We start from the raw sequence: 25,281 nt of genomic DNA, 5'->3' as shown, positions 1-25,281 counted from the left end.
CTAAGTAGAGTACAGAGTGTGCTTAATTCGACATGTATACTTACCTAGTAAATGTAATGCAATTCATCATGAACCATGAGAGACGAAGCATGGATCCAAACAAGGAGTTGCGTACCAAACAACTAGGGATCAAACAACCCTACATATTAATACAAGAAGATGCTGAGACGTAATCTGAACCTTGAACTCTGAACCCCAATTTTGCTTTATTTATAAAGCGGGGCGAAAGCCTTTTTCGGTGAACTCTGAACCCCAATCCTTTGACCTGTTTGTTGTAGGGCTTGTTCGGTTGCAAGGGGTTTGACGGGGATTGAAGTGGATTGGGGAGGATTAAATCCCCCTCCTCAATTCCCTTGAAACCTCTCAAGAGAGGTTTAACCCAACATAGCCGTACTGGGAAAGGGGGTATAACTGACTAATCTCACTCACGATACGAATACAATGTCTTCCCCAATGTCTCTCTCGCACACCAACTCCCGAACGGATCCCTTCCATTCAGGCTGACTTGGGTGGTGTTGTTGCTACTTATTTCTACAGGCTAAATTCGCGGCTTGCCGTTTAGATCTCAACTTATAGTTAGGCAAATCAAATCAAACCAAAGCAACATGCTGCTGAGACAGAGATTCAGCGGATCTTGGAGAAGATGTGTACATACCTGGAGCAGTGGACGGGGCTGCAGGCTGAAGAAGATGTGGACTGGACTGTACCTACCCTGAAATGAGCAATGAAACGCTACCGTGACTGGATCTTGGAGAGTTTTCCTTGTTTCTTTATTATGACCTTGGGAAGGCCTAACAGTCTCCCATGGACTGCATCCATTTTATTTTATTTTTTTGTGTGTGTGTGTGTGTTTTGACGTATGTGGCCACTTGTGATGGGAGCTCTGAGGCGACCCGCATCACCAGGATTTTACATGTGGTTTGATACCTCATCTCGTCGTGAATCGGGCCACCGCCTGCCCGTCCTCTGCTTCCGGTGTGCTACCATTACTGTATATACTACACCCTACGTTCGAAATTACTTCTCCTAGAAATGGATGTATCCAGAGGCGGAGGCAGGGGTCAGACCTCCTCTCTGAGTTTTCGTTACTTGGTACTGATATAAATTGTACATATACGTAAAGTGCAATCCTGAGATCAGGCAGTCTGTTTCCTGTCCTTCCGGTAATTTTGTTCGTGGGCATCATGGCTTCTAGGGCTGATGGCTCCGTGCGCCCTACGCGGTCGTCGCCTCTGCCTCGTCCGCCGCTGGTGCACAAGTTAAGGCAGAGGGCACTCCACTCTTGCGGCGTTTGAATCCACGATGGAGACCATGCCAGCTTGTGTGCTGCACGGGCATCATGCATCACAGGATCAACTTCAAAGAATCTAGGTACGTCATTAGTAAATAATAATCTTTGTGAATTAATACAATTCCGTTGATTTGTCGGTTTTTGTTTTCATCTGGTTGTCAGACTTTTGGTGTTCGGCTGTGTGCATCCTAGTTATACAGAGGCCGGGTGTTGCTCATAATGCTTTGTATCCACTTGATGCTACATTTTTTAGTTAATAAAATCGCCCTTTATCGAAAAAAAATACAATTCCGTTGAAGACAGTGGCGGGAAAATTACAATCTAGGATTCTAAATTTACTCGTTTAACATTTCAAACATTATGTCTCAATCACTGAAGGATGAAGAGAAAGGATACAACAAAAACATATTCGTTTTTTCTCCAGCCTAACATAATTTGTTTTTCAAGGCCATTGCTTCTAACTCAAACGTTAACGAAAATGCAAAACCACCTGAGAAACAACCGGTTGTAGATAGATGATAATTCCAACCCCAATCGTGTTGATATGCAACTGGTAGAAATGTAGCTTTTAATATATTACCAGACATATCTCAATCCTGGCTCCGCCCATGGATGTATATGGACGTATTTTAATTTTAAAATACATCTATTTTTATCCATTTCTGTGACAAATAATTCAGGAACCCAGACGAAGGTAGTAGCTGGCATTACTCCGTCTCCTCTGACATGCCGTGGAGTATATCCTGAAATGTCCAAAATGTGTTGCCTAAGATAATTTTGTCATTTCGAATTGTCCTAACTGCTGAAAGAGGATGATATTACGAACACATAGATACAGGAATTGACGTCTCTATAACTAGCGGTCCATGTACGTTGCATCTGAATAAATTTTCCTTGTAAATGAATACCTAGACATTGCGTCGACAACCAGTTAGGGGAGATTAGTTTGTGGCGTCTTAGCGATGCTACACTAAATGACTACTACCCAGCGATGAGTATTGTGCATTATGGTGGACGCACATGTGACACTGACAGTGCATTTGGCCTCTTTGGGGCGTGTTCAACAGTAGCCAATCGAAAACGAAGTGTCAAGCCACAAGTGAGAACATTAAGCAATCAAAACAAAACTGATGTTTCTGATTCAATATTTGGGAATTCTGGTTTGGAGAAGCCAGTGAGGCGGCGTGCTGATTACGCTGGACTGTTTGGTTGTGTGCAAGGCTAATTTTGATTAAATATTTGAGAATTTTGGTACATTATCGGCGTCTCACTAATGCAGACTGATAACATATAGAGGAGCGCTTAGAGAAACGATTAAGCAGTTGGCGAGGCAAGTTACACTACGTTGGAGTACGGCTGGTCTGGATCAATTTTACCTCACAAATATAGTTCTCTGTGTGCTTTCTTTTTCCTAACTCCCTAAAGGGTTTTTTGCAAAGGCTGAACTATTTCAAACCCGGATTCTTTCGGCAAGGAGCTAGTGAAAAGACAAAGTACATGCTTGCCAAATGGATGATGATTTATAGGCCGAATGACCAAGGTGGTCTTAGTATTCATGGCCTTCAAGTCAAGAATAATGCCTTACTTAGTAAATGATTGTTCAAACTAATTAGGGTGGATGGCGTTGGGCAAACTCTGTTGCGTAATAAGTATCTAAGCCAAAAAGGCATGTCAATTAGCTTAATAGTATCATATGATTGCAGGAAAAAAGTGCTTTAGTTCCCATTCGCTATCAATCATATGCAGGACCTTACGGCTTGGTTTGGGATCCACGCAGGTTGCCGATCTTCCCGGATAATTAAGGTCTCCACGCGTGGTCAGGTTTGGGATCCACGTTTGAGATGCAGGACCTTACGACTTGGTTAGGGCGTGGATTTGGGCGGAGCTCGCGTGGTCAGGCTGCTACCAAGTGCTACGAGGAAGCAAGTGTTGCGGCCGGCGGGGCGGCCATGTCCTGTTTCAGCGAAGCGAGGGCAAGCGGCTATCGGCCCCTACAAATTTCAAACGATCTCACACCATGATAAGCCACCATGGTTAGCCGGCCGTGTGCACACCAGCGAGCATCCATACAGTCAGTTAGCAGAGAGCCAACAAGTGCTTCAGGCAATGGCGCCATCCATCACCTGGCCAAGCTCCGGCGTCCTGACGGCTGGCTTGGCGTGGAGCCTGCACAGCGAGCTTGGCTTGTCTTGCCTTCTCAAATTAGTTGGCCCTAAGCAGTGAATGGCTGGCTTGCAGTGTCTTGGCTTGTCTGCCGGAGATGTGGCGGACGGGTGCTCTCACTACCGGACTCGCCCTCTAAGCCGACGGCCACGGGCCGTCAGCATAGGCCATTTGCCGTCGGCTTAGGTATATGCGACGGCAGCCGTCGGCATAGATCACGTCAGCGTAGTCTTGTCAGACCGTCGGCATAGAAAAGCCGTCAGCATAATGCCGACGGCTTCCGTACGGCCGTCGGCATAACATCGCCGTCGGCAGTGATTTTCGCCTGACGGCAACGAACGGCGCCGTCAACCGCGCTCACAAATCAGAGCCTGCCACGTGGCAGAGCCATCTATGCCGACGGCTTGGCCGTCGGCACAGCTCTGCCACGTGGTAGCCTCTGGTTTCACCTGGCAGCAGGAATATGCCGACGGCCAATTCGTCGGCATATCCCTGCCACGTGGCAGTCACTAGGCTGTTTTGGCATATCTATGCCGTCGGCTTTGCCGCGGGATAGATCTGTGTTTTTTTATTTTCCCTTTTTTTCCTCTTTTTCAATTCATTTTGACGGCATTTCAAAACAGAAAATATGAGATTATGTAGAAATATGACAGTTCATCATCTAAACATACTCAAGATCATCATCATTTAAACATACTCAAGTTCATCATCTAAAGATCATCATCGGCGAAACTTCATGAACATAAATAGTGCAAGACATGGAACATCATCATCGTCATCTAAAGAAACTAACAAGTAGGAACATGAAATGTATGGCACGACGGCCATATGAAAGACCACCACAAATGAAAGGTATCATGACCGACATCAGGCAAGACCGCCGCCGCCAAGACCACCTCTGCCAAAACCACCACCGCCAAGACCACCTCCGCCAAAACCACCACCGCCAAGACCACCTCCGCTAAAACCACCACCGCCAAGACCAGCACCACTCTGCCAGATCGGAGTGACCGGTCCCCTACATGTTTGAGAGAAGATTCTGACGGTAAATATGATATGATAGTGTTAAATGAACGAGAACTAGTTTGTCAGTAGTTAGGAAAATGTACTAACCGGACTATCACTGCCTAGTGCCACCCATTCATCGAATGTGGGCACGTGTGGGGGTTCTCCCGCAGGTGGTGGTGGGGGTCCCATTTGTGGTGGATCCGTGCGGTTACTCCAAGACGCCAACATAGCCTGGATGTTAGTTAAACAAGCAAACTAGAAGGTCAGAAGGAATGAAAGTGCAAAAATTTAGCTTGGTTTTAAGAGAGCAAAACTAACCGTCATCATCTGACGGTTGTAATCATCGTTTGCCTTCACTCGTTGCAAGTACTCCCGCACCTTGAGATTCCTATGCTCGACAAAGGCCTTATATGCCTACAAAATTTAGGTTGTTTCTAAGTGAGCAATGCTGAAAATAAACTGAGAAAGTTAGAGAGAAAGAAGATAAAGGGGAAGTACTTACAACATGCTGGCGGGCTAAGGGAGGCTGCGAATGCCCCGTACTCTCTAACGCGCTCGGGTTGGTAGCCCGAAGCCGTGTGTACAAGACCGAAGGAGTGATCAAGCCATCAAAACACGGATACCGGCCATGGGACTTCCCCTGGATGGCCACCAGCGCCGTGTCGTCGATCTGAGACTGGGTGACGTCAGGAACATCCGGATGCAACCTCTAAAACTGGTGAGTGTAAGACTGCAGGTGCTCCTCGGTCTTGCCGTAGTACTGGCTTTCGCCGTCCTTGCGATCACTCCGCTCGCGGGCCAGCTTCCACGACTCAATGTCTGAGAGCGGCCTCTTCAACTTGTCCTCCTACAATGTCAAACAGAAGTTAGCCATACATAAGAACATGACGATAAAGAAGAACAAAAATGCAACATGCATATAGATATACCTTCATGGCCTTGAAGTCCGAGTGGTTCCTGTTTCCTTGGCCGTGTGTCCCGTCTTTTCCACGGTTAGCCCGGACCTTGCTGCTCTTGGCAGCAAACTCTGCATCGTCGCCGAGCCACCTATCCACCAAACTCGCCCATCCATCATCCTTTCCATAGCACCAACGAGGAATAACCTATGCAAATTTTGGAAGCATGACTTGTGAGCAGGAAACATATAATTGACTGCTTGAACAATGAAAAGTCAGTAATAGTTACCTTCATGAACTGCTCCCTGCTCAAGGTAAGTCGTTGCCTCTGCGCTTGAGTTTTGGTCATCTTTTGATGAAGGTAGGTGTGGTCGTACTGTGAGACGGCAACCCAGTGCACCTCGTACTGCAACTGATGAGCTTTCTTCTTCGCAGCCGCAAGCAAGACCACGTCGGCTCTGGCCTTGTGCTTGTCAAGAACTCTATAGAGTTGCTGCAAGCATGCATAAACCAGAAGCAAACAAGGCATGAGTTGAGTGATTCAATGATAAACTATGAACGAAACTGAAGACAAGTGATTCAGAAGAGAACTTACCCAAAATTTGGTGATCACTTCCTTAGCGGCCGTCCCGTACTCCGCGTGGCTGTAAGCCTCGTAGTGGGCCCAACTCGTGGCCAAAACCCGCAGCTCTGGGTCCCTGTCTGGCCGCGGGCAGAATTGGCCCGACCAAAACTCCTTCAATAGGACAGTGATAAGGCCGTTCGGTTTACGGCCCTTTTCGTGAAGGATCCAGTTCCTGCAAAAGAATCAAAGGATTGGCATGTGTACAATAAGAAAATGTTGTCATGTGTTGAAAATATGATTGAGAGGCACTTACTCTGTCCCTGCAGGTTCAATGAGCCACTTGTGTGCCTCGATAGAAGGTGGTGTACGTACTCCGGCAGTACCACGCAACCACCCCTTTGGAGCACCCGGCGGCAAGTCACCCCACAACTCGGGGTCAACCTCCCCTCGACCACCCTCCTCGCCCTCCTCCTCCTCACCCTCCTCGGCCTCCTCCTCCTTGGCCTCCTCCTCCTCCTCGCCCTCCTCCTCCTCTCCATCAGGAACATACTCCTCCTCCTCAGACTCAGAAGGTGCCTCAGTATAGGAGGGCATCAAAGAAGACCCTCCTATTTCGGACACGGCCCAGAGTTTTTTGCCCCGGGTGCCTCTCCCCCACCTCCCCTCCTCCTCTAGGGGCTCTCCCTATTGGGGAACGCAGTAATTTCAAAAAAATTCCTACGCACACGCAAGATCATGGTGATGCATATCAACGAGAGGGAAGAGTGTTGTCCACGTACCCTCGTAGACTGTAAGCGGAAGCGTTATGACAACACGGTTGATGTAGTCGTACGTCTTCATGATCGACCGATCCTAGCACCGAAGGTACGACACCTCCGCGATCTGCACACGTTCGGCTCGGTGACGTCCCACGAACTCACGATCCAGCAGAGTGTCGAGGGAGAGCTTCGTCAGCACGACGGCGTGATGACGGTGATGATGATGCTACCGGAACAGGGCTTCGCCTAAGCACAACTACGATATGACCAAAGTGGATTATGGTGGAGGGGGGCACCGCACACGGCTAAGAGATCAATGATCAACTTGTGTGTCTATGGGGTGCCCCCCTCCCCCGTATATAAAGGAGTGGAGGAGGGGGAGGGCTGGCCCTCTACTATGGCGCGCCCTAGGGAGTCCTACTCCCACCGGGAGTAGGATCCCCCCCTTTCCAAGTAGGAGTAGGAGAGAAGGAAGGGAAGGAGAGAAGAGAAGGAAGGAGGGGGCGCCGCCCCTCCCCCCTAGTCCAATTCGGACTAGGCCTTGGGGGGCGCGCAGCCTGCCCTAGGCAGCCCCTCTCTCTTTCCCCTAAAGCCCAATAAGGCCCATATACTCCCCGGGGGGTTCCCGTAACCTCCCGGTACTCCGGAAAATGCCCGAACTCATCCGGAACCATTCTGATGTCCAAACATAGGCTTCCAATATATTGATCTTTACGTCTCGACCATTCCGAGGCTCCTCGTCATGTCCGTGATCAAATCCGGGACTCTGAACTACCTTCGGTTCATCAAAACACATAAACTCATAATACCGATCATCACCGAACGTTAAGCGTGCGGACCCTACGGGTTCGAGAACTATGTAGACATGACCGAGACATGTCTCCGGTCAATAACCAATAGCGGAACCTGGATGTTCATATTGGCTCCCACATATTCTACGAAGATCTTTATCGGTCAAATGATACGTCCATTTTGCATCATGCTTTTATATCAATATTTATTGCATTATGGGCTGTTATTACACATTGTATCACAATACTTATGACTATTCTCTCCTATTTTACAAGGATTACATGAAGAGGGAGAATGCCGGCAGCTGGAATTCTGGGCTGGAAAAGGAGCAAATATTAGAGACCTATTCTGCATAGCTCCAAAAGTCCTGAAACTCCACGGAAGTCATTTTTGGAATTAATAAAAAATACTGGTGAAAGAAACTACCAGAGGGGGGCCACACCCTAGACACGAGGGTGGGAGGCGCGCCCTACCCACCTGGGCGCGCCCCCCTGCCTCGTGGGCCCCCTGGCAGGCCTCCGGTGCCCATCTTCTGCTATATGAAGTCTTTCGTCCGAGAAAAAAATCATAAGCAAGCTTTCGGGAAGAAACTCCGCCGCCACGAGACGGAACCTTGGCGGAACCAATCTAGGGCTCCGGCAGAGCTGTTCTGCCGGGGACACTTCCCTCCGGGAGGGGGAAATCGTCACCATCATCATCACCAAGGATCCTCTCATCGGGAGGGGGTCAATCTTCATCAACATCTTCACCAGCACCATCTCCTCTCAACCCCTAGTTCATCTCTTGTATCCAATCTTTGTTCTAAAACCTCAGATTGGTACCTGTAGGTTGCTAGTAGTGTTGATTACTCCTTGTAGTTGATGCTAGTTGGTTTACTTGGTGGAAGATTATATGTTCAGATCCATTATGCATATTAATACCCCTCTGATTATGAACATGAATATGATTTGTGAGTAGTTACGTTTGTTCCCGAGGACATGGGAGAAGTCTTGCTATAAGTAGTCATGTGAATTTGGTATTCGTTCGATATTTTGATGAGATGTATGTTGTCTTTCCTCTAGTGGTGTTATGTGAACATCGACTACATGACACTTCACCATTGTTTGGGCCTAGAGGAAGGCATTGGGAAGTAATAAGTAGATGATGGGTTGCTAGAGTGACAGAAGCTTAAACCCTAGTTTATGCGTTGCTTCGTAAGGGGCTGATTTGGATCCATATGTTTCATGCTATGGTTAGGTTAACCTTAGTACTTCTTTTGTAGTTGCGGATGCTTGCAATAGGAGTTAATCATAAGTGGGATGCTAGTCAAAGTAAGGACATCACCCAAGCACCGGTCCACCCACATATCAAATTATCAAAGTACCGAATGCGAATCACATGAGCATGATGAAAACTAGCTTGACGATAATTCCCATGTGTCCTCGGGAGCGCTTTTCTCTATATAAGAGTTTGTCCAGGCTTGTCCTTTGCTACAAAAAGGATTGGGCCACCTTGCTGCACTTTATTTACACTCTTTACTTGTTACCCGTTACAAATTACCTTATCACAAACTATTTGTTACCAATAATTTCAGTGCTTGCAGAGAATACCTTACTGAAAACCGCTTGTCATTTCCTTCTGCTCCTCGTTGGGTTCGACACTCTTACTTATCGAAAGACTACGATAGATCCCCTACACTTGTGGGTCATCAAGACTCTTTTCTGGCGCCGTTGCCGGGGAGTGAAGCGCCTTTGGTAAGTGGAATTTGGTAAGGAAATTTTTTTATAGTGTGCTGAAATTTACTGTCACTTGTCACTATGAAAAGTAATCCTTTGAGGGGCTTGTTCGGGGTATCTTCACCCCGACCAGTAGAGCAAATAGTTGCTCCTCAACCTACTGAATCTACTGAAAATGTCTACTTTGAAATTCCTTCGGGTATGATAGAGAAACTGCTGGCTAATCCTTTTACAGGAGATTGAACATTGCATCCCGATTTACACCTAATCTATGTGGATTAAGTTTGTGGATTATTTAAGCTTGCAGATATGCCCGATGATGTTATCAAGAAGAAGGTCTTCCCTTTATCTTTGAAGGGAGAGGCATTGACATGGTATAGGCCATGTGATGATATGAGATCATGGAACTATAAACGATTGAAATTGGAATTTCATCAGAAGTTTTACCCTATGCATCTTGTTCATCGTGATCGTAATTATATGTATAATTTTTGGCCTCGCGGAGGAGAAATCATCGCTCAAGCTTCGGGGAGGCTTAAGTCAATGTTATATTCATGCCCCAATCATGCCGTCTGTTCTGCTCTTTGCCGTCAGCATTTCGTCGGGGCAGACGACAAAGACCAACTTTGCCGACATCTGCAGACGGCAAAGAATGGCTGATGGCAAAGTATCTTTGCCATCTGTGATTTTTCATACAAACGCAAAGAGCTTATGTTGCCGTCCCTTAAAAAAAATGCAGATGGCAAAATCTTTGTCATCTGCGTTTTTGTTTTACAGACGGCAAGGTGAGCTCTTTGCCGTCTGTAAGGAAAATCGCAGACGGCAAAGAGAAAACACAGCCCATGGTTAACTGTATAGACTTTTTAATTTTTTTGAAAATGTAAACAAGGTCTAAATGATATGAAATTTGGCGTGGTGCAACTTTACAAGTCCTAGAAGGTGTGGAACAAATTTGGGAAATTTTACTATATTTTAACATGTTTATTTGGTTAACATTAATAGGCTAAACAAACACAAATGTTTTGCTGTGTTCCTATTGGCTGGAACCAACATCCCCTGGATCGATGACGTGGCGGGGCAGCAGCCCCCACCACGCATCGCATGCACCAGCTAGCCCCAACCAACCCCACGTGCACGTACAGCCCAACCCACTCGACCTCTTTTTCTTCTCCACAGAAGCACTGCAGCGCCCCTCGTCGCTGCCTTGCCGGACTCCCACGCCGCTGCCTCGATGGACTCCCACGCTGCCGCCCCTCGTCGGGTCCCCGTTGAAGCCCCTTGCCGGACCCCGCCATGCATCTCCCCTCCTCCCTCTCTTTCTACCATCTCCTCTGTCTCCCCCTCTCCCTTCAGCGCCACGGAAGTAGCAACGGCACCGTCGGAGAAGTAGCACCCCTAGAGCAGCGGCGGCCGGCGATGACGACGGCTTCAGGTGCGGGTCCGGAGGCGACGCCGACGAGCTCCTGATGTTGTACATCCTCCTCTCCGCCCCTCGTCAGACTATGCCGCGGCCGTCACTCGCCGGACCCTGCCGTGGACGCCCCTCGCCGATACACGCTGTGGCCGCCCCTCGCCGGACCCCGTCGCGCCTGAGCCTCCCCAGCCTCCTCCTCTCTTCCCCGAGTGCCAGAGCTCCTCCGCCAGAGGCAGCGGTTGCCGGAGTTGGCAACTCCGGCGACCACCGAAGCAGCAGCTGCCCTCCTCTCTGCTTCCCTTCTTCTCGAGCTCACCGGAGCAGCAACCGACCACCGAACACTTTGACTAGCGTCATTTTTCTTTAAAAAAAATAAAAAAAACTATCTTTGCCGTCTGTGGGTTAGTCCGGATGACGGTAAAACAAACGTTTTGACTGACGACAAACCCCGCATTCTTTGCTGTATGGTATTTTCAGGCCAAACGGCAAATTTGTAGTTGGCTGATGACAAAGATTTTGCCGTCTTCCCGATGAAAAGCTGACGGCAAAGTATTCTTTGCCGACTTATCTTTGCCGTCTGAGTTTGCCGTCTGCTTCCTGACGGCAAAATCTTTGCCGTCTGGATTTAGGTCTTTGCCGTCTGTGATCCACAGACAGCAAATTACCTGTTTCCTGTAGTGTATATAGGCTATGTGATGATATGGGATCATGGAACTACAAACGATTGAAATTGGAATTTCATCAGAAGTTTTATCCTATGCATCTTGTTCATCGTGATCGTAATTATATGTATAATTTTTGGCCTCGCGAAGAAGAAAGCATCGCTCAAGCTTCGGGGAGGCTTAAGTCAATGTTATATTCATGCCCCAATCATGAGCTCTCAAGAGAAATGATTATTCAAAAAATTTATGCTCGGCTTTCTCTCAATAATCGCTCCATGCTCGATACTGCTTGTACTGGCTCTTTTATGATGAAGACTATTGAATTCAAATGGGATTTATTGGAAAAATTAAATGCAACTCTGAAGATTGGGATCTCGACGAAGGTAAAGAGTCAGGTATAACACGTAAGTTTGATTGTGTTAAATCTTTTATGGATACCGATGCTTTCCGTGAATTTAGCACTAAATATGGACTTGACTCTGAGATAGTAGCTTCTTTCTGTGAATCATTTGCTACTCATGTTGATCTCCCTAAGGAGAAGTGGTTTAAATATAATCCTCCCGTTGAAGTAAAAGTAGTTGCACCTATCAAAGTTGAAGAAAAGACTATCACTTACAATGATCCTATTGTTCCTACTGCCTATGTTGAGAAACCACATTTCCCTGTTAGAATAAAGGATCATGCTAAAGCTTCACCTGTAGTCAACAAAAGTAATATTAGGACACACAAACCCCCTAAGCAAGTTAAAGTTGAACCTAATATTGATATGGTTAAAGATTTCTTGGCTGATAATATTGATGGGCATGTTATTTATTTCTATGAGGAAACTGCTAGAATTGCTAAACCTGGTGATAAAGATAAACATAGACCTGTTGTAGGCATGCCTGTTATTTCTGTCAAAATAGGAGATCATTGTTATCACGGCTTATGCGATATGGGTGCTAGTGCTAGTGCAATACCTCATTCTTTATATCAAGAAATTATGCATGATATTGCACCTGCTGAGATAGAAGAAATCGATGTTACCATTAAGCTTGCCAATAGAGATACTATTTCACCAATTGGGATTGTTAGAGATGTTGAAGTCTTGTGTGGGAAGGTTAAATATCCTGCTGATTTTCTTGTTCTTGGTTCCCCACAAGATAACTTTGTCCCATTATATTTGGTAGACCCTTCTTGAACACTGTTAATGCTAGGATAGACTGCGAAAAGGATATTGTTACTATTGGTTTGGAAGATATGCCTCATGAATTTAACTTTGCCAAATTTCGTAGACAACCCCACAATGAGGAATTGCCTAATAAGGATGAAATTATTGGTCTTGCTTCTATTGCCGTGCCTCCTAATGATCCTTTAGAACAATATTTGCTTGATCATGAAAATGATATGTTTATGAATGAAAGAAGGGAAATAGATGAAGTATTCTTTAAACAGGGGCCTATTCTAAAACACAACTTGCCTGTGGAAATCCTAGGGGATCCTCCTCCACCCAAGGGTGATCCCGTGTTCGAGCTTAAACTATTACTAGATACTCTTAAATATGCTTATCTTGATGAAAAGAAGATATATCCTGTTATTATTAGTGCTAACCTTTTAGAGAAGGAGGAAGAGAAATTATTGAAAACTCTGAAGAAGCATCGTGCTGCTATTGGATATACTCTTGATGATCTTAAGGGCATTAGTCCCACTCTGCGTCAACACAAAATAAATTTGGAGAAAGATGCCAAACCGGTTATTGATCACCAACGACGGCTAAATCCTAAGATGAAAGAAGTGGTAAGTCTTGTCCATTGTGTCCCTAAGAAGGGAGGTATTACTGTCGTTCCTAATGATAAAGATGAATTGATCCCGCAAAGAATTATCACAGGTTATAGGATGGTAATTGATTTCCGCAAATTAAATAAAGCTACTAAAAAAGATCATTACCCTTTGCCTTTTATTGATCAAATGCTAGAAAGATTATCCAAACATACACATTTTTGCTTTCTAGATGGTTACCCTGGTTTCTCTCAAATACCTGTGTCAGCTGAGGATCAAGGAAAAACCACTTTTACTTGCCCTTTCGGTACTTTTGCTTATAGACGTATGCCTTTTGGATTATGTAATGCGCCTGCTACCTTTCAAAGATGCATGATGGCTATATTCTCTGATTTTTGTGAAAAGATTTGTGAGGTTTTCATAGATGATTTCTCCGTTTATGGATCCTCTTTTGATGATTGCTTGAGCAACCTTGATCGAGTTTTGCAGAGATGTGAAGAAACTAATCTTGTCTTGAATTTGGAGAAATGCCACTTTATGGTTAATGAAGGTATTGTCTTGGGGCATAAAATTTCTGAAAGAGGTATTGAAGTTGATAAAGCTAAAGTTGATGCTATTGAAAAGATGTCGTGTCCTAAGGACATCAAAGGTATAAGAAGTTTCCTTGGTCATGCCAGTTTTTATAGGAGGTTCATTAAGGACTTCTCAAAAATTTCTCGGCCTCTGACTAATCTATTACAAAAAGATATCCCTTTTGTCTTTGATGATGATTGTGTAGAAGCATTTGAAATACTTAAGAAAGCTTTGATTTCTGCATCTATCGTTCAGCCACCTGATTGGAATTTACCCTTCGAAATTATGTGTGATGCTAGTGATTATGCTGTAGGTGCTGTTCTAGGACAAAGAGTTGATAAGAAGCTAAATGTTATTCAATATGCTAGTAAAACTCTAGACAGTGCCCAGAGAAATTATGCTACTACTGAAAAAGAATTCTTAGCAGTTGTATTTGCTTGTGATAAGTTCAGACCTTATATTGTTGATTCTAAAGTAACTATTCACACTGATCATGCTGCTATTAAATATCTTATGGAAAAGAAAGATGCTAAACCTATACTTATTAGATGGGTTCTCTTGCTACAAGAATTTGATTTACATATTATTGATACAAAGGGAGCTGAGAACCCAGTTGCAGACAACTTGTCTAGGTTAGAGAATGTTCTTGATGACCCACTACCTATTGATGATAGCTTTCCTGATGAACAATTAGCTGTCACAAATGCTTCTCGTACTACTCCATGGTATGCTGACTATGCCAATTACATTGTTGCTAAATTTATACCACCTAGTTTCACATACCAGCAAAAGAAAAGGTTTTTCTATGATTTAAGACATTACTTCTGGGATGACCCACATCTTTATAAAGAAGGAGTAGGTGGTGTTATTAGACGTTGTGTACCTGAGCATGAACAGGAACAGATCCTACGCAAGTGTCACTCCGAGGCTTATGGAGGGCACCACGCTGGAGACAGAACTGCACATAAGGCATTGCAATCTGGTTTTTATTGGCCTACTCTCTTCAAGGATGCTCGTAAGTTTGTCGTATCTTATGATGAATGTCAAAGAATTGGTAATATCAGTAGACGTCAGGAAATGCCTATGAATTATTCACTTGTTATTGAACCATTTGATGTTTGGGGCTTTGATTATATGGGACCGTTTCCTTCCTCTAATGGGTATACACATATTTTAGTTGCTGTTGATTACGTTACTAAGTGGGTAGAAGCTATTCCAACTAGTAGTGCCGATCACAACACCTCTATTAAGATGCTTAAAGAAGTTATTTTTCCGAGGTTTGGAGTCCCTAGATATTTAATGACTGATGGCGGTTCACATTTTATTCATGGTGCTTTCCATAAAATGCTTGCTAAGTATGACGTTAATCATAGAATTGCATCTCCTTATCACCCACAGTCTAGTGGTCAACTAGAATTGAGTAATAGAGAGGTCAAATTAATTTTGCAAAAGACTGTTAATAGATCTAGGAAGAATTGGTCTAAGAAACTTGATGATGCATTATGGGCCTATAGAACTGCATATAAAAATCCTATGGGTATGTCTCCGTATAAAATGGTTTATGGAAAAGCATGTCACTCCCCTCTCGAACTAGAACATAAGGCATATTGAGCTATTAAAGAGCTCAATTATGATTTCAAACTTGCCGGTGAGAAGAGGTTATTTGACATTAGCTCACTTGATGAATGGAGAACCCAGACCTATGAGAATGCCAAGTTGTTCAAAGAAAAAGTTAAAAGATGGCATGACAAAAGGATACAAAAGCGTGAGTTTAATGTAGGTGATTATGTGTTGCTACTCAACTCTCGTTTAAGATTTTTTGCAGGAAAGCTTCTCTCTAAATGGGAAGGTCCTTACATTATCGAGGAGGTCTATCGTCTCGGTGCCATAAAAAATCAACAACTTCGAAGGCACAAATCCGAAGGTGGTAAACGGTCAAAGAATCAAACATTATATTTCAGGTATCCAATAAATGTTGAAACTAATGTTATTGAAACCGTAACCCGGGAGGAATACATAAGGGACACTTTCCAAAACGTTTCAGACTCTGAAAAGGAATAGGTATGTGGTACGGTAAGTAAACCAACTCCAAAACAGTCCTAATGGCAATTTTTATCCGTTTTGGAATATTTAAGAAAATAGGAAAATAAGAAGCAGTCCGGGAAGGACACGAGGATTCCACGAGGGTGGGAGGCGCGCCCTACCCCCTTGGGCGCGCTCCCCTGCCTCGTGGGCACCTCGTGCGCTCTCCGGACTCTGTTTTCTTGCACGATACTTCTTTTGGTTGGTAAAAATTCATTATATAATCTCCCGAAGGTTTTTACCAACGTATCACGCACCTCTGTTTTTGTTTCGAGCTGTTTTCTGCTAGAGTTGTCAAGGCCAGGCATCATGTCGTCTCCCTCCTCCAAAAATGAGGGTAAAGATGCTTGGCTAATGAAGATAGAGTTGAAGAGAGAAGAATCCGGGGAGATCAATAAGGAGGATGGGATCAAGAAGGCCATGGAGGACCAAGCTCCAGGAACAGAAGAAGAAGACATCCTTCCACCTCATCAAAATCTTCTTACCCCAACTGAGATTGAAGCTTTCAAGATGATTGAGTTAGCTCGTATACAAAACAAGTATCTCACACGTGAAAATATTTTGTTGAAGGAGCATATTGTCGCACTCAAGGGCATTGTCCGCAAGTTGGAAGATCTCCTACGCTCGATGTGCGATTATCCATCATCACCACCTTCTTCACCAGCAAACGAGATATAATCACATGGGTATGGGCACTCCCCTTGGCAACTGCCAAGCTTGGGGGAGGTGCCCCGGTATCGTATCACCATCACACTCCTATCTTTACCGTTTTTCTTAGTTCGATCCTTTTGGTAATATCTTGATCTAGTAGAATAAAGTTTTAGTATGATTTAGTTTTGAGTTTTGCCTTATGATCCTTCTATGTAATCGAGTCTGTGAGCTATATATAATAAAGATTAGTGTTGAGTCAAGGGCTTGATTATCTTACTATGATCTTGAGGGAATAAAAGAAAAAGAAAGAATAAAAAGAAACAAAGAGATCATATTGATCTTATGGAGAGTAATGACTTCACATATATTCTATGATGATTAAAAGTTGTTGACAGTTGACAAACATAGTTTTGGTCATCGTTGCAATTAATAGGAAGTAATAAAGGAAGAGAGGTTTCACATATAAATATACTATCTTGGACATCTTTTATGATTGTGAGCACTTATTAAAATATGACATGCTAAAGAGTTGATGTTGGACAAGGAAGACAACGTAATGGGTTATGTTTTCTTATATCCGAAATAAAGTATATTGTCATGGATCATCCAACATGTTGAGCTTGCCTTTCTCTCTCATGCTAGCCAAATTCTTTGCACCAAGTAGAGATACTACTTGTGCTTCCAATTACCCTTAAACCCAGTTTTGCCATGAGAGTCCACCATATCTACCTATGGATTGAGTAAGATCCTTCAAGTAAGTTGTCATCGGTGCAAGCAATAAAAATTGCTCTCTAAATATGTATGATTTATTAGTGTGGAGAAAATAAGCTTTATACGATTTTGTGATGTGGAAGAAATAAAAGCGACGGACTGCATAATAAAGGTTCATATCACAAGTGGCAATATAAAGTGACGTTCTTTTACATTAAGATTTCGTGAATCCAACCATGAAAGCGCATGACAACCTCTGCTTCCCTCTGCGAAGGGCCTATCTTTCACTTTTATCTTCTACCCCTATGCAAAGAGTCAAGGTGATCTTCACCTTTCCTTTTCATTTTATCCTTTGGCAAGCACATTGTGTTGGAAAGATCCTGATATATATATCCAATTGGATGTAAGCTAGCATTAGCTATTATTGTTGACATTACCCTTGAGGTAAAAGGTTGGGAGGCGAAACTATAAGCCCCTATCTTTCTCTGTGTCCGATTAAAACTCCATACCCATAAGTATTGTGTGAGTGTTAGAAATTGTGAAAGACTAAATGATAGTTGAGTATGTGGACTTGCTGACAAGCTCTTACATAGACTCTTTCTGATGTTATGATAAATTGCAATTGCTTCAATGACTGAGATTATAGTTTGTTGGTTTTCAATGAAGTTTCTGATTCATACTTGACATTGTGAATAGATTGTTACTTTATCATAAGAAATCATATGACAATATTTATATATGTTGCTGTTATAAGAATGATCATGATGCCCTCATGTCCGTATTTTATTTTATCAACACCTCTATCTCTAAACATGCGGACATATTTTTCGTTATCGGCTTCCGCTTGAGGACAAGCGAGGTCTAAGCTTGGGGGAGTTGATACGTCCATTTTGCATCATGCTTTTATATCAATATTTATTGCTTTATGGGATGTTATTACACATTGTGTCACAATACTTATGCATATTCTCACTTATTTTACAAGGTTTACATGTAGAGGGAGAATGCCGGCAGCTGGAATTCTGGGCCGGAAAAGTAGCAAATATTATAGACCTATTCTGCATAGCTCCAAAAGTCCTGAAACTCCACGGGAGTCATTTTTGGAATTAATAAAAAATACCAGCGAAAGAAACTACCAGAGGGGGCCACACCCTGGCCACGAGGGTGGGAGGCACGCCCTACCCCCCTGGGCGCGCCCCCCTGCCTCGTGGGCCCCCTGGCAGGCCTCCGGTGCCCATCTTCTGCTATATGAAGTCTTTCGTCCGAGAAAAAATCATAATCAATATTTCGGGAAGAAACTCCACCGCCACGAGGCAGAACCTTGGTGGAACCAATCTAGGGCTCTGGCAGAGCTGTTCTCCGGGGACACTTCCCTCCGGGAGGGGGAAATCGTCACCATCGTCATCACCAAGGATCCTCTCATCGGGAGGGGGTCAATCTTCATCAACATCTTCACCAGCACCATCTCCTCTCAAACCCTAGTTCATCTCTTGTATCCAACCTTTGTTCTAAAACCTCAGAGTGGTACCTGTAGGTTGCTAGTAGTGTTGATTACTCCTTGTAGTTGATGCTAGTTGGTTTACTTGGTGGAAGATTATATGTTCAGATCCATTATGCATATTAATACCCCTCTGATTATGAACATGAATATGATTTGTGAGTAGTTACGTTTGTTCCTGAGGACATGGGAGAAGTCTTGCTATAAGTAGTCATGTGAATTTGGTATTCGTTCAATATTTTGATGAGATGTATGTTGTCTTTCCTCTAGTGGTGTTATGTGAACGTCGACTACATGACACTTCACCATTGTTTGGGCCTAGAGGAAGGCATTGGGAAGTAATAAGTAGATGATAGGTTGCTAGAGTGACAGAAGCTTAAACCTAGTTTATGCGTTGCTTCGTAAGGGGCTGATTTGGATCCATATGTTTCATGCTATGGTTAGGTTTACCTTAATACTTCTTTTGTAGTTGCGGATGCTTGCATTAGGAGTTAATCATAAGTGGGATGCTTGTCCAAGTAAGGACAGCACCCAAGCACCGGTCCACGCACATATCAAATTATCAAAGTACCGAACGCGAATCATATGAGCGTGATGAAAACTAGCTTGACGATAATTCCCATGTGTCCTCGGGAGCGCTTTTCTCTATATAAGAGTTTGTCCAGGCTTGTCCTTTGCTACAAAAAGTATTGGGCCACCTTGCTGCACTTTATTTACACTCGTTACTTGTTACCCATTACAAATTACCTTATCACAAAACTATTTGTTACCGATAATTTCAGTGCTTGCAGAGAATACCTTACTGAAAACCGCTTGTCATTTCCTTCTGCTCCTCGTTGGGTTCGACACTCTTACTTATCGAAAGGAGTATGATAGGTCCCCTACACTTGTGGGTCATCATCAAACCGCATAACGATATACGTTGTTCCCTTTGTCATCGGTATGTTACTTGCCCGAGATTCGATCGTCGGTATCTCAATACCTAGTTCAATCTCGTTACCGGCAAGTCTCTTTACTCGTTCTGTAATGCTACATCCCATAACTAACTCATTAGCTACATTGCTTGCAAGGCTTATATTGATGTGCACTACAGAGAGGGCCTAGAGATACCTCTCCGACAATCGGAGTGACAAATCCTAATCTCGATCTATGCCAACTGAACAAACACCATCGGAGACACCTGTAGAGCACCTTTATAATCACCCAGTTACGTTGTGACGTTTGGTAGCACACAAAGTGTTCCTCCGGTATTCGGGAGTTGCATGATCTCATAGTCATAGGAACATGTATAAGTTATGGAGAAAGCAATAGCAACAAACTAAACGATCATCGTGCTAAGCTAACAGATGGGTCAAGTCAATCACATCATTCTCTAATGATGTGATCCCGTTAATCAAATGACAACTCATGTCTATGGTTAGGAAACATAACCATCATTGATTCAGTGAGCTAGTCAAGTAGAGGCAAACTAGTGACTCTCTGTTTGTCTATGTATTCACACATGTACTAAGTTTCCGGTTAATACAATTCTAGCATGAATAATAAACATTTATCATGATATAAGAAATATAAATAACAACTTTATTATTGCCTCTAGGGCATATTTCCTTCACTCCCCCCGCCCCCTCCTCCTCTAGGGTCTCCTCCCCAGATCCCTCGACCTCCCTATGAGGTGTCATCATCGCGTAGTCGGGGGGGGACCTTCTGGGCTCGTCCACTCCGAGTAAGTGATTTGAATTTGTTGAGGAAACCGGCACCGCTAGACTTGCCCATGATTAGAAAACCTACATTAACAAGAGAATAAACAATTAGTAAGGATATCAAATAAACAAGCATATGGAAAAGAACATTAATAACAGAAGAGCACATACGAATCATCATTAAAAGAACTTACATTTTCTAGAACCCATATGAATCATCACTATTGTAATCTATTTGTCGACCGGTCTCATCATCACTATCACGCATATATTCTTCATTGTCTGACGGAGGTGGAGGCTCTTCCTCATCGTCAGCGTCTTCATTTAACTTTTCAATCATAATTATGTCTCTTTTATTCACAACTGCCTCACCATCAAGCCGTGCGTCGTCATCGTTTGGGTCCAGGTCAACATAACCCAAGTCACCATCCTCCTTGTTTCGGACCACGTCATCATGTTCCTCTTAAAAGAACACTCCCTCATATGTCATGGGGTTTATGTTGTAGTAATCATCATCGTTCGGGTCCGGTAGCTTACCATGTGGCGACACCTTGAACACAACTTCCCAACCCTTTAGGTACTCTTTCTGGCATGGGTAAGGCAGATATTATACTTGTGTGGCCTGGGTAGCGGTGATAAAGAGATCAGCTCCGGCATAGACGGTTGATGGTTTAACTTCAACTAAACAGACAGAAGGCATATGTCTCAGACCATTTTTGGGGTCGAACCATCGGCATTTGAACACATTGAAACTTAGGTGTTCGCGGCCACATTTGAATGTAAGATCTACCCTTCCATAGCAATCTACTTTATTATCTCCGTCGGTGAAGACTCCGGTATTTATAGTTTTGGGATCAGGCCGACTGTTCTGGTGCTCCTCTGTATGGAAGCGATACCCATTCACATCATACTTTTCACATGTCATGACGGCAGGGTCAAAACCCATGGAAACCCATCTCAATTCTTCATCCATTGATTCGTTCGGATCATTTCCCTACAAGTTTAATTGAAATTATAGGGTGCATGAGTTTAATTGGAATTGTAGGGTGAAATGGGTAATAGGGAAGTGTGAAAATTTACTTTCTCCATGAACCACGCAATGAAATTTTTCCTTCCATCAGCACCCTTTCGGAGAAGAGCAAGTGCCTCCGCTTCAGTAGGAGGCAGCATTCCCGTCCACTCTTCATCAACGAATCGACTACAATAAGAAAAGCGGTATAAGAACTAGGCAAAGTGAACATAACGAATTGACTAAAAGAATGGTGCAAAGTTATTACCTCATCCACTCATCCTCAACTTCCTTGATGTTGTCCAAGATATAGAACATGACATCCTCCCACTCATCTCGTGGCATGATATAAGGTGTCGAGCATCCAGCACTGCCACCTTGCCCGATGAATAGAGGCAGCTTGGGTTTATACTTGGGTTCTTCTGTATTGTATCGAGACACCTTATTGTGCAGCGTGGGAAAATGGTCCGGATATTATGTTGTCCTGAGGTCTGCCACCTCCTCTAGGATAACTGCCTCAGCTATGGAAGCTTCAATCTTAGCTTTGTTTCCACATTTCTGTCTCAGATGCTTATTCTGTCTCTCAGGGCCGTATTGCCAATGATTCTGCACAGGGGCCCCCAACAATACCTCGTTCGCGAGGTGCAAAATGAGATGTGTCATCAGAGTAAAGAAGCCTGGCGGGAAGATCTTCTCTAGCTTGCATATCAACTCCGGCGCCTTCTTATGCATTTCTTTTATCATCTCAGGACATACTTCTTTAGCACAAAGCGTGTGGAAGAAATGTCTTAACTCCGCAAGCACATGCCAGACACGCTTGGGAACATAGCCCCGAACCATCACCGGCATAATCCGCTCAATCCATACATGATAGTCATGACTCTTGAGACCGGTCACTTTGCCCGTTGAAAGATTGACCCCCTTACTTATATTCGGCGCATAACCATCAGTGAACTACACGACGTGTTTCAGCCACTTGAATGCCTCCATCTTATGATCCTTTTTAAGTACGAAGTCAGCATCTGGCTTGAACCAAGATTTTCGACTGCCTGTGGGAGGCTGCATGTGTAGACGTGGTCTATCACAAATATTCTGGTGATCGACTCTAGCATTAACATTATCCTTTGTCTTATCAGGAATGTTGAGGATCTGCGACATTCTTTTCAGTGTGCATCATGTCGATGTTGTATTGAAGTTTGAAGTCCTTAAAATAGGGAAGCTGCGTGAAGGGGGTAATGTGAGTCCAGTTGTGCGTCTCACCATATCCTTCAAAACATTTTCCCCTTTACCTTTTCCTTTGCCATCGCCCTCGCCCTCGTCTTCGCCTTTGCCTTTGCCTTTACCTTTACCTTTGCCTTCGCCGGCAGGCTTAAGAGCTTTCAGCTGAGCAAGCACATACGCACCAGAAAACGTTGGAATGTCGTTTACTTCATTGACAACTTTGCCTTTTGTGAAGTTCTTCTTGTCTTCCCTATCAGGATGGTCTGGAGGGAGGAACTGTCGATGCAGGTCAAAGGCAACATACTTGCCACCCTTCTTCAGCCAAATGAAAATCAAGACCTGCATGCACACTGGGCAAGGCATCTTCCCACTTGTACACCATCCGCAGAACAGGGCATAGCCGGGAAAGTCATGCATGCAATACTGTAGCCAAACTTTCATCAAGAAATTTTTCTGCAGATGCCGGTCGTATGTCAACCTCGGGAAGTACCAAGAATGGTGCAAATCATCCACCAACGGCTGCATAAACACACTCAAATTCTTCCCCAGATATTCAGGCCCCGGAATTATAAGCGACTGGAACATGGTCTTGCGTTGCATTATGGTGCCGGGAGGGAGATTGAGCGGAATAACAAATACGGGCCAGCAGCTGTATGGATTAGACGACATACCATATGGATTGAACCCATCAACTGATATAGCAATTCTGACATTCCCAGCCTCGGCTGCTTCCTCCGGGTATTCTATATCGAATGACTTCCATGCTTCACCTTCTGATGGATGTACAATTTTATTTGGATTGTACCTTTTCCCTTCCTTGTGCCACTTCATCATTTTGGAAGACTCCTCGGTGATGAAAAGGCGCTGAAGTCTTTTTATAAAATCAAGATAGCAAAGAACCTTCATAGGGATTTTTAGTTGCTGCTTCTGACCCTGCTCATCGACTACCTCAATATACCGAGAGGAACCGCACTTCCTACAGTAGTTGTCATTCGCATACTCATGCCTAAAAAAAGGCAATTCTTGGGACAAACATTTATTTTCTCATAATCCATGGAGAGCGCCTTCATGATTTTCTTCGTAGCGTACATGGTTTTCGGCAGTTCATGGCCCTCAGGCAGGCTGTTAGCCCATACTCCCAGAAATGCTTCGGAGCAACCTCTGCTATAGCCGTACCCAGCCTTGACTGCCATCAGTTGCAAGATGGCATCCAACACAGACAGCTTGGCACCCTCATAAAGAGGTTTCTTTGACAAGGACAAGATATCCAGGAAGGCCTTTCCGGTTTCCTCCGGTTCATTCGCTGAATGTGACGGAGGTGTCGGCTGTGCAGCAAAGACATCATCTAGCATGTCTCTAACCCCATCGTCCTCATAACCAGCAACGCGTTGTCGTATCACCTCCTCTCTACCACGGTCCCACTGGGCAAAGTTTATCGGCATATTAAAGTTGGGCATAAATCCATGCGTGCGAAGGTGTTTAGTCATCTCACTCTTATCTCTGCGCATACGTCTCTTACATTTGGCACACGGGCATTCTGGCACAATCCTCATTGGACTACGGAATATCTCTTTCAAAAACACATCGGTTTTCTCGACCCACTATATATGTTGTTACTTGATTCTGACAGAAAAACCCACTATACATCCACTGATTATTTGCCATCTCTGCTTTATTGGAAGCCAGACAACAAAATTAAGGATTCATTTAAATTACTCACATCAATATTTTATTTTTAAGGGTACACTAGAAACGGCATTTAATCCACCTACATCTCTAATAGGTAAAGATGGGTCCTAATCCCACCCGAGAATGTATAGATTGAGTACGTTGTCCATGCTCTACCCCATTCCGAGACAAAATTTCAGCAGCACCTCCCCGCTGTTCTCCAAATACACGTCTCGGCAAAATGCCGAGAGAATGTGCATCCGGAGAACAACAGGGTGGCGCCGCCGAAATCTTGTCTCGGAACGGGGTAGAGCATGAACAACGTACCCAATCTACACATCCTCGGGTTGTCCGTGGAAAACGCTGGACAATCCGAAAGAGCTGCGGTGATAAATATGCAATTGAATGCATATTTATCGATGCAACCCTTTCGGACGGGAGACGCCTAGGTTACGCGACTTGATGTGAAAATGAAATCTAGTGACATGGAAAAAAAGCTGATGAGGTCATGGAATTGTTTCTCACCCTCCGATGTAGAGGATGTAGTCGATCAAAGGAGGGACGATCGTGGACCAACACCTCCAACGTCGGTGATCACTCCACGAAGATGGAACACCACAAATCCTGTTAATTCCACCGAGTGAAAAAAATTAGGTCATCACCTCACATTAAGCATTGGCACAACATTATGAATCAACATGAAACAACAAGTCATATTGCAAAAAAAGCTTCATTATCTATTTTAGAAACTAAGTGTGTCGAATTGCCTCTTATGAATCAACATGACCTAACACTAACTTGACCAATATCCATCCATCTATCACAAACTTAACCAACATCTATTCATCTATATTTATCAAACTAAGTGTCTAAAACATTTGTTAACTTGACTAACATCCATTCACAAACTTAATAAAAACTATCTACTATGCATCTAAAAACCTAGCATACGCATCTAATATCCATTCATGCATCTAAAAGTGGCATTCATCTAACAAATGAAATAAGTTAAAAAACATATTTTCACCTCGCCGGAGAAGGAGCAAGCAGGGATTCGGGGGCGGGGCAGGGGACGAGGTGGCAGGGCGGCCGCAGGGCGGCTGATGTGCGCGGGTGGGGGCGAGTGGGGCGGCAGCGACGCAGGTG

At 44.1% G+C, this 25,281-nt stretch overlaps 1 pseudogene; it reads right to left on the bottom strand.

Moving 5' to 3' along the window:
* LOC123076706 (uncharacterized) overlaps positions 1-6,517 on the bottom strand; it is a 36,611-nt pseudogene extending 30,094 nt beyond the window's left edge.
* Positions 6,518-25,281: the final 18,764 nt, after the last annotated feature.

The sequence above is a fragment of the Triticum aestivum genome, chromosome 3D, assembly GCF_018294505.1.
Source record: "Triticum aestivum cultivar Chinese Spring chromosome 3D, IWGSC CS RefSeq v2.1, whole genome shotgun sequence".
Classification (NCBI taxonomy): domain Eukaryota; kingdom Viridiplantae; phylum Streptophyta; class Magnoliopsida; order Poales; family Poaceae; genus Triticum; species Triticum aestivum.
The sequence above is the reverse complement of the archived record's forward strand: the minus strand, read 5'-3'. Positions and strand labels throughout refer to the sequence as shown.